The following is a 16,857-nucleotide window of genomic DNA, read 5'->3' as shown; positions in this document are numbered from 1 at the left end:
TCCAATCCAACCTCCTCATTTTACAGTTGAGGAAGTCTGAAGCCCAGGAAGGGCAAGTGACTTGACCAAAGTCACAGAGGCTATATATGGCACAGGAGGTATTTGAACCCATTCCTCTGACTCCACAAAGGATGCTCTCTTTCCACGGTATTACAGTGCCTTGTTTCACATCACTGCAACTTTGTTGAGATCCTCCAAATGTGTTTAGGTTGGGCAGTCAAACAATATACACAGTTGGGGGGGGGGGTGCTTGACTCCTATAACTACTAGTACCTCCCTGTCTCCAAAATTGCCTTCAATTTATCGTATATATTTTACATATACTCATATGTATATATGCAACATTACCCTGATAAATTGTAAGTTTTTGAGGTAAAGGACTGGGTTGGGTTTTTTTTTACATCTTTATCATCAGCATATAGCACATAGTATCTGGTACATGGTAGGCACTACATAAAAAATTATTGGTAAGTTGTTTGACAGAGCTGTGGATGCATAGGGAAAGGAAAGGGAATAGTGATGGGAAACATGGAAACGTAGCTAGATCTTTAAGCTCCCATTTGAGGAGTTTAGACTTTATGTGGCAGGCAATAGGGAACCACTGAAAGGATCTTTAGCTGGGGAGAGGAAGAGAGAGGGAGGAAGGGAGGGAGGGCAAGGGTAGGGGAAGAGGAAGAGAGAAAGAAGAGAAAAAGAGAAAGAGGGAGAAGTAGAGAGATTAGAAAAAGAGAGAGAGAAATGCTAAATTGAGCATCTTGTTAAATGGTGATGTCATTGATAGAAGAAGGGAAATCCAGGAGGGCAATAAATTTTCCTGAGAGAAATTAAGTATTGTTTTGTACATAGTGACTGATTTTGGACATGGTGAATCTGAGGTGCCAAGGAAATATCTATGCTGATATGTGGCTTCAGAGGTCTCTTCCAGCTGTAGATTTACAATCCTATGTGAAGCAAGATGAAAATACAGATCTGGCAACTGGGAGAGAAGTTAATGCAAATGACATTATTCTAACATCATTCTAACAATAAATGAAAAAGACTAATAATTACTTACAAGATTTCATCCTCTACAAGTTTAAAAAAGAATGGAAATTCTGATACTTTGTACATCTGTGAAGGTAAGGACTAATGAATTTATTTAAATTCAACCAGTGGTTATTTGGTGCTTTCTATGACCAGATCCCAGTGGTAGGTACTGGGAAAGATACAAATTTTGTGTAAAACAGAATCCCTGTCTTCATGGAGTTTAGAATATAAATCAAGAGCTCTTACCCTTGTTTTGTGTATAAGACTAGAAACCCCTTTTCAGAATATTTTTAAATTCATAGAATAATATTCACAGAATAAGATTACAAAGGAAACCAACTTTATGTTATCAATTTTTTTTAAAGTGACAAACAGCAGCCATAAATATCCCTGACTAGGTTGATCCCCTGGGGATATTTGAAAAAAAAAATCTCAGAATAAACAACAGTGTTAAAGAGCACAGCAGGTTGGGGTTATAAGCTCGGCAAAATCCTAAGTATCATGTTCAATAAAAAATATGAGATGACTAATTTTGGCCATCGAGCTTTAGTGATAAGACTCCAACTCAACCGAATCAAGTTCTTAGGGCCTTTCTTATTTCTATGTGCTTATGCCTAAACACTTGGAAAAAATGCAGGTTTTACTATTGTAATCAAAGAACCTGTGACTTTCTGGGAATGACATAACTTGTCCTTTTCAAATAAGATTATGGAGGGACATAACAATCTTAACTAACATTTATAGGATGCTTTAAAGTCTGTAAAAAATGTTTTCAAATACTTAATCTCGTTTGATGTTATTACTACAGGTGAGTATTATAGGCATTATCTGCATTTTACAGATAAGAAAACTGAGGGTCTCAGACTAAGTGAGTTGTTGCCCAGAATGGGAAAATCTATGGTGTCTGAGGTAGAATTCAAATCCAATCTCACAGACTCAAACTCTAGTATGCAAGCCATTATTACTCTACAAGCTTTCTATGAAGAAAAAAAGAGAGCCCATTCTTTTAGCTACTCCTGATAACAACTTTGATTATTCATGCTAATGAAGAATCAGTAAAATTTGTAAGGCCTTTGTATACAATCCTTGTTAATGTATCAAAAACTAAAGACAAATATAATATAGAAGGAGTTGACAACTTTACCATCTTTACCACATTTAAAGGAAATTCATTTGGAAGAGGACTGAAGTTATAGGGAGGCCCGGTTTCATCTCAATATAAGAAACTTTCTAACATTTATTGCTCACCATAAATACAACTGGTTGCTTTGTGAAATTGTGAGCTCCTCATCACTAAAGATATCTAAAAAACAAAGCACTGATTAGCACTCATAAAGGATTTTGCAAGAAGAGATTTATGGTTTGGGCAGGGAATTCAAAGTAATTTTACACTCTTAGAAATCATATTCTATGATTTCTCCTCAGGGTGGGGGTCTGTTGGGATCAGATCAGGGAGCACCTTGAATGCCACCTAAAGATTTTGGTCTTTCCATAGATCATTTGCCTACATAGGCAAAGGGAGTCAATGATGGTCTTTGTTTCATTGGTGAATTAACATAACAAAACTGCTATTTTATGATTGTTCAGGATGGATTAGAGTCTCAAAGGAAAAAATCCATTTAAAAGGTTATGGTAACAGCATGAACCGGAGCAGCAATAGTGTCCATGGAAAGGAAAGGCAAATACTGAGGCCAAATCTTCATAGCAAAGATAAATCAGACTTTAAATTATTCTGGGACCATTTTAATGGTATTATATAGTAAAGTTGGCAGTTCAGGTTTTTTCACATGACAGACATTTATGAGTGAGAAAGCACATCACATGGACCAAATGTGGTCTGGTCCCGCTCGGTTGAACTGTACTCCCATTGATTCAGCCAGAAACAACATCAAATTTGCCTAAATTATACACAAGGCCAAGATGTGGGTGTCAACCTAGAGATACAGAAGAGGAGCAGCATTTATAATTTCACTCACTTAGAGTAGGAGTCAAACACAACAGCCTTAAGAGAACCTCCATAGGAAATAACCAAAATAGGGGAATTAAGCCCCACAACCACACGCACACACATACACGGGTTTTAACTCCTCTCATCCTAGATCTGCAGCTTCATAACCAAGTTATGAAAGATTTACATATGCAACACAGGAATCTGGAAACAAGAAGACTTTGAAGCATACGAGAAAGAAGTGAACCAATTAAGAAGATTGCTTAATTTAGGTGGCAATAGACAGTAGTAAATGAATGAAGATAATCAAGTCAGATAATAATAATAAAAACCTTAATTACCATCTCAGAAGCCTCAGCAATTAATGACCTCCATATTGGAACTTCAACTCTTATGCATGAAGACAAGAATAAATAAATACTAAATAAAATAGTAGAAGGTACAAGGAGAAGGAATTGTACAGAACTGAATCTAAAATTAGGCACAGGACACGTCTGAAGTCAAGGTGAAGTTTTATTATATAGAGACATACATTTTCCTTATTTAAGAGTATGAACATAGAGTGTGCTTTTTCCAGAGAGTTCCCTTTGAGAAGCCACTTTCTGGGATGAACTCCCATACATATCACAATCTGGTCCAGTTCTAGTCTACTCAATTCTCCATTACAAAGGGGTTCAGTTAAGGATATGATTTAAGTTTGGGCAGCCTTGTTGTTGTTGTGCTGATTTTAGTTATGTCTGACTTGACTTCATATCATACCACAACCAAGTACAGTGTGAGCTACTGGAATGGACATATATCAATCTGATTTAAGTGCAATAGTGTGTGCAGATTGTACACTGACCATGAATTGCATAAAGTATGTGTCCCGATGTATTCTTCATCTCAAAAATTAAGCATAAGGCAAGGTATACAATTGGTGTTTAATAAATGGTGGGTAGGTGAAAATATTTGAAACATCTGAGAATTAAATTTTTCTCAAGGCCCAAACATATGTATATTTAAAAAGAAGGAAAATAAACATAAACATCCATAGAAGAGTTCATGGGCAAACTATAACAAATACATTGGTTATGTGATTTTTTTTTTCCAGGAGTGCATAAAATGCAGGTAAGTATACAGTATACTGTAGAATACAATGAATGTGAAAACAGTGAATACAGCTGCTGGATAGAGCCTCTGTGATTGGTCAGTACAAAATCAGAGTCAAGCACTGGAATATGTAGCTAGAGCAGTAAAAATTTAGGCTTTTTCCCTGTAAAAATAAATATATCTCTTAAGATTTCTAAATTTTGTAAAAAGTGATCTTTGAGCTCTCCCTATCTTATTTTCCAAAAATCACTTTTAAAATGGAAGAGTCCACAATATACTATGTTTTTTACAACCTACCTCAGAAAGATAAAATATGTCAATAGGAAGGCAAAAAACATCAGCCCACATTTTCGGGGAGCTTGGAGCATTTCATCCAAAGAGGGCCCCATGCAGGCAGCAATGCTTTATGAATCCATTCATAATAAATCAGTCTCAATTCCTGAAAATGATCCAAACTCTCACAGGAAGGAAAAGCACTGTCTTCCCACATGACAAGTGCCAGGCTCCCTCTCTAAAAATACTGGACTGACCTCAGTCACACTTGTTCACTGTAGTGCTAACTTTCTTTAGTCAAACTGTGAAACTAATTACTTTCTGTGAAAGAAGCTAATTGCAAACCCTTTCCCAGCCCCTTACACACACACACACACACACACACACACACACACACACACACACATACACCCTGTGCTATAAAACAAGTGCACAGCAAATGGATAAATCTAATCATAAAAATGTGCTTTATGGCAAATTTTTTAAAATTATATTACTTAAATGTTATGCCAAGTGAGTTGGTGAGAATTTATTAAGTACTTAATAATGTCAGGCTCTGTGCTAAGCACTGGGAATATAAATACAAGCAAAAACAAAGTCCTTACCCTCAAGGAGCTTATATTTCTAATGGTCAAAGACAACCCATGCAACAGAACTAAAAAGGCAAGGATGGGGATGGGTTAGGGGAGGTTCCCATCATGGAGAAATCTTGAGAGTCAGAAGACAGCTAGAAGAGTGAAAGAGTGAGCATTGCTGCCCTGGATACTTCCTCAAAATGGAGGTTCCAGGAGTGGAAGGTGGAAGATGGATACATCAGTGTGAGAAAATCATATAGGCACAGACACAGTGAAGTAAGAAGGATCTGGTGAACAGATACAACTAGAAGACCATGGCTCTATTCACATTCTTTTGCTTATTTGTATAGTTACCTTGGGAAAGCTATTTCATTTTTCTGGGTCTATGTTTTCTCATATATAAAATAAGGTTATTGGCTAAATCCTTTTCTACTCTGAAATTTTGCTCCATGTGTGTTAATTTTTATAGAAATTGCTCCTCTCCCCTCCCTGCCCCCACCATTACTGAATGTCTAAAATATAAATTTGTTTAGAAATCATTTAGAAAGGTAGAACCCATTTATCCAAAGTAATTTGGAAGACAGAAGGATTTGATAAGAGTTTTCTAACTAAATATGTTACAACATGGTTACCTTTTTTGAAAATCTCATGCTTTCAGATAACAATGCAATTCAAGAAACATTTCTCAAGCATCCCCAATATACAAAACATTGTGCTATGTGGAAGATCCTCAAATGAGGAAGATACAGCTGCTCTTTGGTCCTAAAGATGACAAATGAGAAGGCACCTCCCCATCTTCTTTATAGAGGTGGGGCAATATGGGTGTGGAATACTATATATACACATACCTCAAACTTTCTGATGAATTAGTGGAACTTAACTTTTTTTTTTCCCTTTGTTATAAAGAACGGCTCTCTGGGAGAGGGAAGAGGAAGGAAGGCACTAGGAAATATAGGAGATATAAAAATAAAATATATCAATGAAATATATTTTTATTTTAAAAAAGGTACAGTTGTCCTCTCAAGTAGCCTCTAATCAAATAGGGATAATAATTATGGTGTATCATAAAGTATAAAATCTCTAAAATTTAAATTGGGGAGTTAAAACATCAAGCTTATTTACATTTAGCTTCTCTATATTTCCATATGTAGAAATACCACACAGTGGAAAGGTCACTGTACAACTAGAAGTCAGAAAACAAAACTGACCTCTAAAATCCCTCCTGACTCTAGTATTCTGCATCGCCTTGTCACTGTGAACTTTTTAGGCTATCATTTAAGCTCCCCCATGCCTCAGTTTCCTTATCAGGAAATTGGAGAGAATGAGCATTTGCCCTATACCTAATCCATAGGGTTGGTGCAAGAAGAACCCTATATGAACCCCACTGGGAATGGGCAAAGTGCTAATTCAGTGGAAGGTCTCCTATGTGTCAGGATTCCCTTTGGTTGATGAGCTCACATGAGAACTCCCTCTCTTGTAGGGCAGATCCCATTCCTTCTATGTAATTCTTATCTATGCCTTTCCATTCAGTCTTCTATACAGGATCTGCCCAACACAAAAATGCCTTCTTCTGGATATTTTTGTATTTCATAGATATCAGTGAAGTATCAGGGGTTTTCATCTGTTACTGCTCTCTCTCAATACAAGATGAGCCCACCTCCTTTCCCAGCCTGCCATCCCCCAGACACTGTCCAATCTCTTAACCCTCCCCATCCCCTGTAAACTGCAGCTGCTTGATAAATACTAATTGAAAGGCATTACATTTTAAAATCCTTTATCTTCCATTGCCTAGCACTGTTCCTGGCACGTGAAAAGCACTTAATAAATGCTAGTTGATTGATTCATTTCTCAGAGGATCACAGGAATCTCAAAGGATCATTAGATTTTTCTCCACTCCTCTAAGTTTCTCAACCTGCTTTTATCCCAAAATGAGGCAAATATTTCAATTTTCCATTTCTAAATCATTTGGCTCTATTATTCATAGTCAAAGACACATAATGAATGCATGGATCAAATCACAGAGCAATGGGTTGAGGAACCATCTGTTTACTCCAGTGAGCTGGGACATTACTTGTGAAAGAAAGTGACATGAATAGCCAAGTGGGCCTGAAAATGACACTTGGTAATGAACCTATATCAGAAGGCACAATGTCCTAATGCTTTCCATTCAGCCATGTGACCTTTGCTGACTTTAATGGACAATATATTTCTGAACTATTTTCAGGAGGATCTGCACATCTTGTTTTAATGATTGCTAAAGGTGAAGATTTTCAGTGTCCTGAGGCCTAATCTTCACCCTCTGGTCTGTTAAATTTATTTCAAAATTTAAAAGCCAAAGCTCTCTAGTTCAAATGGGAGTTTCTTTTCTCTGTATCTTGAAAGTACTTATAAACAGAATTGAAATACACTAAATGGTCTGTGAACTGATGGGATATAAACTCTCTCTGTCCATGTCATTTTACATTTACCCACATAATCTAGAAAAAGAAAATAGAGGTGGGTAGGACAATTGTTGGGGCATGGACTAGTAACTCAAGTCACAAGAATACCTAATGGCTATCAGTAGATTTTTTTTTTAATAACTGAGGCTTTTAACCCATAACTGTCAAAAATAATTACTTTCATAGTATATCAGTGGAATAGCAGGCCATTGTTTGAGAATTATGAATTTGGCCTTTTGACTTCTCAAATCATATAAGGACATTTTCTTGACCTTCCTGCATATAGCCTCTATAACAATGACATTGTTTTTTTTTTTTTTGAATGAGACAAAGGACATATGGCTCTGCATACTTCTGCATAAACACCCCACTGTACTCACACCCCCCATTAAATTAAGCTAGAGGCAGTATTTGAAAAATAAATAAATAATGTGTTTCCAATTCACTGCAAAAGGTGCAGGAGAGGCTAGTCAGTGGCAGGCCTGTAACCAAAAGGCTCCTTTTAGAAAGATGTCTTACAGGACTTTTTCTGCATCATTAACTCTTCTGAGATCCTGAACATAACATGATGAATTTCCTTAAGAAAGTAGCCACTGTTTGGTTTTGATTCACTTCAAAGAATCAGAGCAGAAGGAATCAAAGAAAACCAAAGACCAGTAGATGTGAAAATCATCAAGGAAAAGGAGTCATGAAGGTTCTAACAGATTTTGGCCATCTACTGAAAATACCAAAGATTATTTTTCTAATACAGTGTTTTTACTGTTTCATGCAACTGAAGCAAGTCTCTGTATTCGGCTTAACAGAGGATATTTTTATTACAATATTTGTGTCATAGCTGTTTTTTTAAAAAAAAAATGAACCTTATTTGAAACCTTGAAAAGGCACTCTGTCTACTAATGGTTCTGGGGGGGGGGTGCTTTTTTTCCCCCATGAAAAGACAGTTAATTGGAGGGACAAGGTCACCCGTTGCTGAAGAGAGAAGAAAGAAGCTAATAGTTCCATCTGTGCCACTCTTAAAAATAATAACCTAACATTTATTTTTTAGAATAAAAAGGTATTTTTCACAAAGCAAATATAATTTGGGAGGGGTGAAAGAGGAGGCTAGGACATAATGATGGGCATTTTCTTTTTCTTTTTAAATTGTTCTACAAAGGTTCTTCTGAGTACAGCCTTCCCATGGGAAAAGAGAACCCTCCCAAAATTCCATATTTCCAAATACTCATAAACCATCTGGAAAATGTCAGATAATGGTATCCACCTACTTAACAAATGAAGTAAACTTTGTCTTCCATTTCCATTCAGAATCATTAGCAAAACTTGAAATTTCATTTGAATACAAGTAGAAGACAAAACCTTATTAAGAAAAATGTTTTAAAAGTTTCCTAAAAGATAACTTTCTATTTTAAAGACATCCCAGTCACACTCTAACTTTTCCTTGAAACCTATCACACACAGGTACAATAGAACTTATATAAGTACAAATACTGTAAAAATATCCATTCATTCATATGCATAGATACACAAGTACATATAGACATAGCAAGTATCTGTTCTCCAAAGTTGTTTGGTCTTTATGTAAGTACTTAGAGCGAATAAAAGTTTCACTTATATTTGGCAGGATTGTGTGCTTTAAATCAGCTGTACTCAGACATTATTAGAATTGGACAGCACTAATGTTTTATTTATATTGAACCTATTATGAATGCTACATGGAATAACTATTTAGAAGTTCTTGTATTATCATGTAGTATTTTTAATGCCCTTGTTAAATACTATTGCCCAGAATGAAATGTCTGGAAAACTGTGATTTATAAAATCTAAGCATGTATAGAGACAAAGCATTGTATAGTCTGCTTTCTGTGTAATTCTGGACTTTGGAAAAAGGGGGGGGGGAATAAAACAATGACTGTTCACTTCTCACAGATAGAGGTCACTAATGGACTGATTTTGAATCACTGTGAAAGAAGCCACAAAGTTATAAAAGTAATCTAGTGAAAAATGAATTTGAATTGAGATTAAAGAAGGGATACTAATAGATGATTTTACCCAAAAGAATACCACCTGAATGAAAAGAATATGTTGTTTGGCCTTCTCTAACCTTCTAAATTGAAAACTAACCACAAGAGAAGTCTAACGGATTTGCAGCATTTAAATTTCAGATAACTACCCATTAGAGAAGTTCTTTTGTAAAAAGAAAGATTAAAAAGTCAAACTTGAACAGATTTTCACATTGGTTATATTCTATTTAAGGCCTCCCAGGCTTAAATATTCTTGAACTTCTCTTGAAACCATACCCTATATAATGTAGTTTCCAACTGGGAAAGTATAAAGTTGCTTTAGGGAGATATGTCTAAATCCTAAATCATACTATCCATTGGGCCAGAATATAAATGTAACAGGCAACAGGGCTGAAATTAGATCCAGACAGTCAAAATCAAACTGAGATAAGCTAGCATCATCTGAAATACAACATACAGGAAAAATCTGGACTTCTTGTGGATGTAGTGGGCAACTCAGCATGTTGTCATTTAGAAATCTGCTTTATGGTATTAGAAACATCACCTGAAATACTGAAAACTGTAATGAAACTGCTCAAGTGTTTCAGGGTACAGATATTTTACTAGCATTCCATTGACACTAGACTTGTAATGGGTTCTGCTATGGAGTAACCAGCATGCTCCTACTTAAGAATTGCTTGTACCTGCTAGCTGAGATTTAGAATGGTGTTTGAAATTTCATCTTCAGAACTCCTAGAGCCATTGAGGTGAATTTGCCCAACCTGACAGCATAAGGCCACACTGTCATTCGAAATTATTTGGAAATCTTTACAGGATATGGACCTATTTGAGACTTTAGAATAAAACAAAACAAAAAAAGGATAGGTTTTCAGAAGCAAAAGGATTATGAGAAAATTAGCAATTTTAACTTGAATGCATATCACCTAAATTTGATTGTTCCAATATTTTGACTTCTAGATTCTCTAAGCATCTGGCACATTTTGCTTATCAATAATTAAAAAAAAACATATCCCAATTATAGCAATATTGGTCTTAAAAATGATATCCATACTTCAACAGCCTAATATCTTGGGAAAATGCCAGCATTCAATTTATTCGTCTCAGAAAACACTGAGTGGATCCAAAGTTTGCCTTTCTTTTCATTTAAGATTTAATAAAATAAGGTCATTAGGTTAATTCCATAGACAATATTAGGCTCTATATCTAAACTAGCCTTCATTAGCTTTTTGCCATGATAAATTAGATGTAATAAATTTAACAATAAGCCTCTGAATATGTGGGGGTGGAGGGACAGGGGCAGGATAATGGCCCCCCACTCCTTCAGAACAATCCATTTCATTTAAGTAATCTCCCAGTTGAGTTGGAAGCAATCTCTGCTTCTGAAAAAGGGGGATTTTGCAAGGCAAATGCAGCACATCTAATCAGCGCCTTACACACTATAAAGGCGTTTACACAGATTTGTGTCTTGCACTTTATTAGCTTACTGCAAGCTTTAAAACAGATTTCCTCCACTAAAATTAATTAAGGCTCTAGGTGACTGATTTCCATTTACAAGAGATGACACCTTCTTGAGTTTCCAGGTGAACTACTAATAACAATAATAAACAATAATAGCAATAATAAATGTGTTTGCTCTAAACATCTTTTTGAGGGTTTCCCATGTTCCTCTCCTAGAACGCTCACTAGTTATTTTCCCCAGTTTCCCTAAGTAAGGAAGAGATTGGAGAGACGTGACAGCATTCTCTCCACTGCCCCCAACCTCAACGCACACAGGCGCACTCTCACTCCCTGAGACTCCCCAGTAAATGTAGCTACTGATGGAGAATCTGATTCTCTGCACAGTCTCCCCCCACCCTTTATTTCATCGCAAATTCGCGTCACCAATGACTAATACAAGCCAGTTCTCCCCTCAATGAAAACTCGACTTCTAAAGTTCCCATTTTATGAGGGCTGAAGGTGATGGGAGATGGAGAGAGTAGGGAGATAACCTACCATTTCAACTTAGAAGGTTTTGTAATTTTTATATGTTTACCTCCAAGGCACCAACAAAATCGGGTTGTGAGGGTGTTAAGTTCAGTCATTTTTAAGGGTTGCTAAAAGACAGATGCTATCATTATTTGCTGTAATTGGGGATGTTCAAATCTATGCACCATCTGCCTCAATTGAAAGATACCAAAGCCCTCGAAATCCACATTTAAATTGCCAAATAGGTGCACAGGGCAACAGCTGGACATAACGTTCCCAAGCTACGAGATCCACCTCGCCACATTCTCGCAGATGGAGAAAAGCTCCAATACTGCCTATGAGGTGACGAATGATCTTTTGGTGCTAGGAGTAGATACTAGATCATTAACTTTGTCTCCCTCCTGACTCTCCAGTCACCAGCAGCAGCTGCCTTTCCGAGGCAACGGATGGAGAAGGGGTTCGGGGGTTTAGGAAGAGTGGGGTGGGTGGTCACTTTACCTGCGAAGATTCTTGCAGTCCTTCTCCAGCCCTGGCCATAATCCCTCTTTGCGCTTTTCCCTCCCCGGGATCCAAACTTTTGCTCCTGCCTCTGGATCGCGGTGGAGGCTGCGGGTGTTCTGGGTGGGTATCCAGCGGCTGGGCCAGGGGCTGCCGGAGCTGGAGCCCAAGCCGGAGCCGCTGTGACCGGCGCGCTTCTCCGCACCCCGCGGCTCGCCTCTGCCAGCTCCCCGGAGCGCTCCCTTCCCCTCGCTCTCGCCTTCCTCCCCTATGAAGCAGCGGCATCGTCCTCCCCCTTCCTCCTCCACCTCCTCCTCCAACGCGCAGCCCAGGGCTCTGGCATCCCACTTTCTCTTCTCTCCTGCTTTCTTGTCACCACCACCACCCCTTCCTTCTGCCCAGCGCCCCCGCTCCCCTACTGGTGCTCTTCGCAAATAAAAAATGACGCCCCTTTCCCTGCCCCCCCCCCCAAAAAAAAACTAGGGAAAAGCAAGCGGGGAAAATGCAGCCACAGGATGCTCTCTCGAAGGGGTCTCCTTTAGAAGCGATGAAAGGCTCACGGGAGGAAGCACCAAGACCCAGGACTCGGACAAGTCTCCAGATACCCTACACACGTATGTGGGAGCGGGAGCGTGTGTGTGTATGTGTGTGTGTGCGCGCGCGCGCGTGTCTCGCTCCAAGTCTTGCGCCTTCTTCAGACGGGGATTGCGAGGCTGATCCTAGCAGTAACGATGCCTCAGATCTGACTATTCCCCGCTAATGTAAGTCGTGCCTCGCCCCCCGCCCCCCAGCCTGACACCCCTGGGAGATGTTTACAGTAATGAATTCAGCTGATAGCCATCTCGCTCCTCTCTGGCTTGCTCGCTAGCTCTCCCTCCTCTCTCCCTCTTTTTCTCTCCTTCTCCCTCTTTCTCTCTCCCTCCCTCTCCCTCCTGGAGGCCCTCCCACATTTCTAGTTTAAAGAATGCTTGGAAGGCAGGGCTGCAACCCAAAGCTTTCCAAGAGGCAAAGTCAGACTAAGGTTTTTTAACTCTATCCTTCCCTGAAGGAAGGTAAAAGGGAGGGTTGTGCTTGCTAACCCAGCTGATAATGACCCAGCTCTACAGAAGTAGATGGCATTTTTTTTTCTTTCTCTCCTCTTCCCCAAACCCTCCCATCCCCCAGTAATAAAAGCAGCTGTCAGATCCCTGAAGGTCACTTTTCTCATTCTGGCCACTTCGATGTTACCAATGAGAAGGACTTATTACTTAGAAACTCTTGAGAAATGTCCAAAACGTGACATTAGAGAGAAAAATCAAACCTTTCTACAAAGATGGCGTTATTTCAAATAGAGGCAACTTTGGCGATGCGATTCCCCACCCCTTTTCATCCCACAATGACCATTTCTCTATTCTCCCAACACCTTACTTCTTCAATGAACTCTAATCGGAATAATGACCTAATATTTACGATTATTTTGTAAGACTCCTCCCTTTCAACTGTACTGTTCTTTCCCCCTTCCCTTTCCCTCCTCCTCCTCATTCTTCTTCCTTGGAAAAGGACCACTTAATTTGATGATAAACTGGTGGGCACGCAGATTCAGCAACACAGACTTAAGGATCAGATTCCAAACTGCTGAAGGAATCAGGAGTTGTATATGGCCAACTCTCCCTTTTTATTATTTTGTAGACCTAAAAGTGACGTCTTGGGGAAGCAAGAAACACAGGGTTTAAGGGGGGGGGGGAGACACAATTTTCTTGATTTTCGACTCTGGTTTCATTGCAGGTTTCTCTGCCTACAGTAAGTTCCTGTCATGTTTTAACAAGTCAAGAGACAGGCTGATTCTGAACAGAAGAGGGAGAGCGCTCTCGTTCTACAAACCAGAGTTCCTAAAGAAGCAAACGCTGGCTGGTCTGCGTTAGAAGTCGGCACATTGGAGTTGGAAACTCAGAGAAGGAAACGGAGAGATTTGATCAGCTTCTAGGGCACAATGAGTAGTCAAGAATAACCCTCACCTTCTTGATGAGGAATAGGCTTGTCTCAACCGCAGATCAAAACCTGAGTCACTGGACAGTACTTTTACCTATCGTTCCTCTCCCTCCCGCTCCCCGCCCCCGTCCTCCCCCCCCCCCCCCACCCCCCCCCCGCTTTCGGATGGTCTCTACATAATTCATATTTTTGAGAGCCTAAGAAATACTAATACAGTTTAGATTAAAGTCCGATCTGACTCCAAGGACAAAATCCAATTATATACACGCATACATGGCTGCACGTGTGTGCATGGAGCACGCCATAAGATCTTTGGCTTGACTTCTGCAAGGTCGGAAAGGAAAAAAGAAATGAAAATATCCCACTGTGTTCACAAACGTGTTGAATGGTGAATAAACGTACAGAAATACGAAAGGAGGGGGAGAAGTTCTGATCCAGGAAGGACAGACATAGAGTGCCATCTTGCTGGGAGGTTCCAGCAGCACCAGCAGCAAAATCTAACAGCTTGATTAGCAGCAGCAGCAGCTGCAGCTGCCGCCACCCTAACTGCTAAACCCTGCTGAAAACCCGGCAGCTCAAAGTGCTCCTGCCTGGAGTAGTTTCTTTGGCACCCAAGGGGGCAGTTACTGTCCTGCCCAGTCCAATCACCCCTTCTCCCCGCCCAACTCCTTCCCCTTAGAATTTCCTACCCACTACTAACCCCACGACCTTGATCTTCCTTCCAGATGATGAATTATCCCCCCCAGCACACACACGCGCGCTTGCATGCACACACACACAAACACACACACTGTCGATCACAGAATCACAGAAGGGATTTTTCAACCCTGCTTCCTTGAGCAAAGAAGTTTGCCTAGATGTGTACTCAAGGAAGGAAGCAAGTAGCTGGCAGTGACAGATGCACAGTTCCTCCCATTCCCCCACCATTCACCTTTTTTTTCTCCATACACAGACCCAGGCGCTGTTTTGTCTTTTTGTTTGTTTGTTTGTTTTTCTCCAGAACACTGCAGCAAGGAATTCAGCAGGTCTCAGCACAACTCCCCCAGCCACTACAAACTGAGGCCCTAGACTAGACTAAGGCCTTTTCCTAGCAGAGAGTCCAGACTGCCAGTGGGAGGTGGTACTTCTCCAGATAATCACGTTAGGTTTTTAGGAAATCGCTAAAGTCAAAGTAGAAAGAACCGGCAAGGCCGGATCCTCTTAAAGGGCTAATAATCTAAAACAGATTGCAAGAAAAAAAGGGGGGGAGGGGTTGGGGACTGGAGGTTTTAGAGCCAACCGACAAGAATATCAATAATAATAACAATAATTGCTGTGGGAAATGGGGGAAACACTGAGGTCTGTAAGGTAATAGCGAGTAATACTGGAAACTGGGTGCTGTTTCTCTGTCAAGCCGCGGGTTCCGACACTCCAGTTTAAGAATATAGGGCGAAGAAGGTTAAATGTCATTTGCTAAACTACTTTAAGGTGGTGGATTTGCCGGTTCGAACTTGCACTAGATGTAGGTAAGGTTGTAATGTAATGCAAGCTTGCAGCCTTCTCACTTCTCTCCCTACGCAGAAAGTTAAAACCTGCAGTTTGCCTCCCTCGCCAGCCAGTTCAGAAAACAATTCCCCCGAAAATCTGGCAGTAGCATGTGCCTCAGAAGAGCTGGCTGACCCTCATCAACTTCACCTGAGCCTTGGAGTTTTTTTGTTTTTTGTTTTTTTTTACCTGCTGGTGAAATCTCGGAGCTGGTTCATCCAAATCCCACCGGGTCAGGAAGGTGAAAAGAGAAAAAGCTGGTACAGTAGTAGCTGGGCTCCTGCTGCATGGTATTGTCTTAAGGATCGCCACCAAGGTCTCCCTTTCCCATTGTTGACAATCGCCACCCTCGTCCCAGATGTCTTATCAGGCTTGGAGGCTCGGAAGCCAGCGAGCTGCCGCGGTCTTGTGGCTCCTTTCTTGAACCCTGATACAGAAGTGAGGGCTCGGGGAAGTGAACGATTGAAGTGGTTAAATGTCTTTTCTCAGAGATTCCGCCCAACCCGGCTGAGCGATCTTATCTCCCTATGATCATTACTCACTGGTGACAATGGGAGATGCCAAACTCTAAAGCGAGGATGACAGATTTCGAACTTGCAGCTACAAGGTACCTAGCCTAAGACAGTTTGCTTCTCCTCCCGCCCCCCTGGCCTTCCATCCAACTAGGGAGGGAACTAGTTTAACCCTTTGTGCTCCGGGGGAGGGAAATGGAGGGGGAAGCATGAACACATGAGGAAACCGCACCGGGTGACTGGCGTGGAAGTATGCTTTGCCCACGTGCATTTTGCAATGTTTGCCTTGGTACTTAATACCTTAAATGCACTCTCCATGGCATAACTTCAAAAGTTAGTTTCTGTTCTAGGCTGAATATTCTAAACAAAAGGCAGCTTTCCGGATCCTTTAAACCTTCTGTAGCTGTATTTATCAAAAGTTGCTAGAGAAGCCTTGGCATTTCCCTTTCCCTATCTTCGGTATCTCCCTCGGGGTCCTTTGTCCCGTTTTGTTTAAGCAGAAGAGTCTCCGAAAGCTCATCTCGACTAAAAGTCCTTCTTTGCCGCTTCTTAGAACTATGTTTTTGTGTGCCCCCACTCGATAATTGTATCGATCACGCCAAAGTTTATGTGGAATCAAAAATACAAGCAGTCCTCCCCCACCCTGTGCCAACGTTCCTTCAAAAGGAAGTGATCTTATGAGAACGCCAGGATTCTTTTTTTTTTTTTGAGAGACAGAGAGAATGAAAATAAAATTGGGAGCTGGAGAAACGGTCAGAAGTTTCAGGAGAGGAAGGAGAGACTGCTAATATGAAGTAAATGAAAGTGGCAATATAGACGATTGAAAAAATAAGCGAGTCACAGCATTGGAAGGTTAGCTCCACTCCCGGGTTTCGATCCGTGACATTTCCCCTCAGCGCCTTTTGAAACAGTTTAAATACAGAGCACAAAGAGATTCTTGCCTCGGCATCCCACGCTTTTTGCGTTTTGAAAGCAAATGTACACTAAGTACTCTCTTGACTCCGGAGAAGTTAGCAA

At 40.3% G+C, this 16,857-nt stretch overlaps 1 protein-coding gene across 9 annotated transcripts in view; it reads right to left on the bottom strand.

Annotated features, from left to right (window-relative positions):
* FLRT2 (fibronectin leucine rich transmembrane protein 2) overlaps positions 1-15,976 on the bottom strand; it is a 123,991-nt gene extending 108,015 nt beyond the window's left edge. For 3 of the 9 annotated variants that reach the window (XM_069092367.1, XM_069092369.1, XM_069092366.1), the window contains exon 1: positions 15,518-15,807. The gene's annotated coding sequence lies outside the window, so the exon portion shown is untranslated. Of the gene's footprint in view, positions 1-11,836; positions 12,202-14,735; positions 15,498-15,517 lie in introns of those variants that run through there. The other 6 variants (XM_069092370.1, XM_069092374.1, XM_069092376.1 and 3 more) reach the window with 3 other exon arrangements.
* Positions 15,977-16,857: the final 881 nt, after the last annotated feature.

The sequence above is a fragment of the Petaurus breviceps genome, unplaced genomic scaffold (assembly GCF_028583685.1).
Source record: "Petaurus breviceps papuanus isolate PSGF00001 unplaced genomic scaffold, PetGlider_PUasm1.0 189, whole genome shotgun sequence".
NCBI lineage: Eukaryota > Metazoa > Chordata > Mammalia > Diprotodontia > Petauridae > Petaurus > Petaurus breviceps.
The sequence above is the reverse complement of the archived record's forward strand: the minus strand, read 5'-3'. Positions and strand labels throughout refer to the sequence as shown.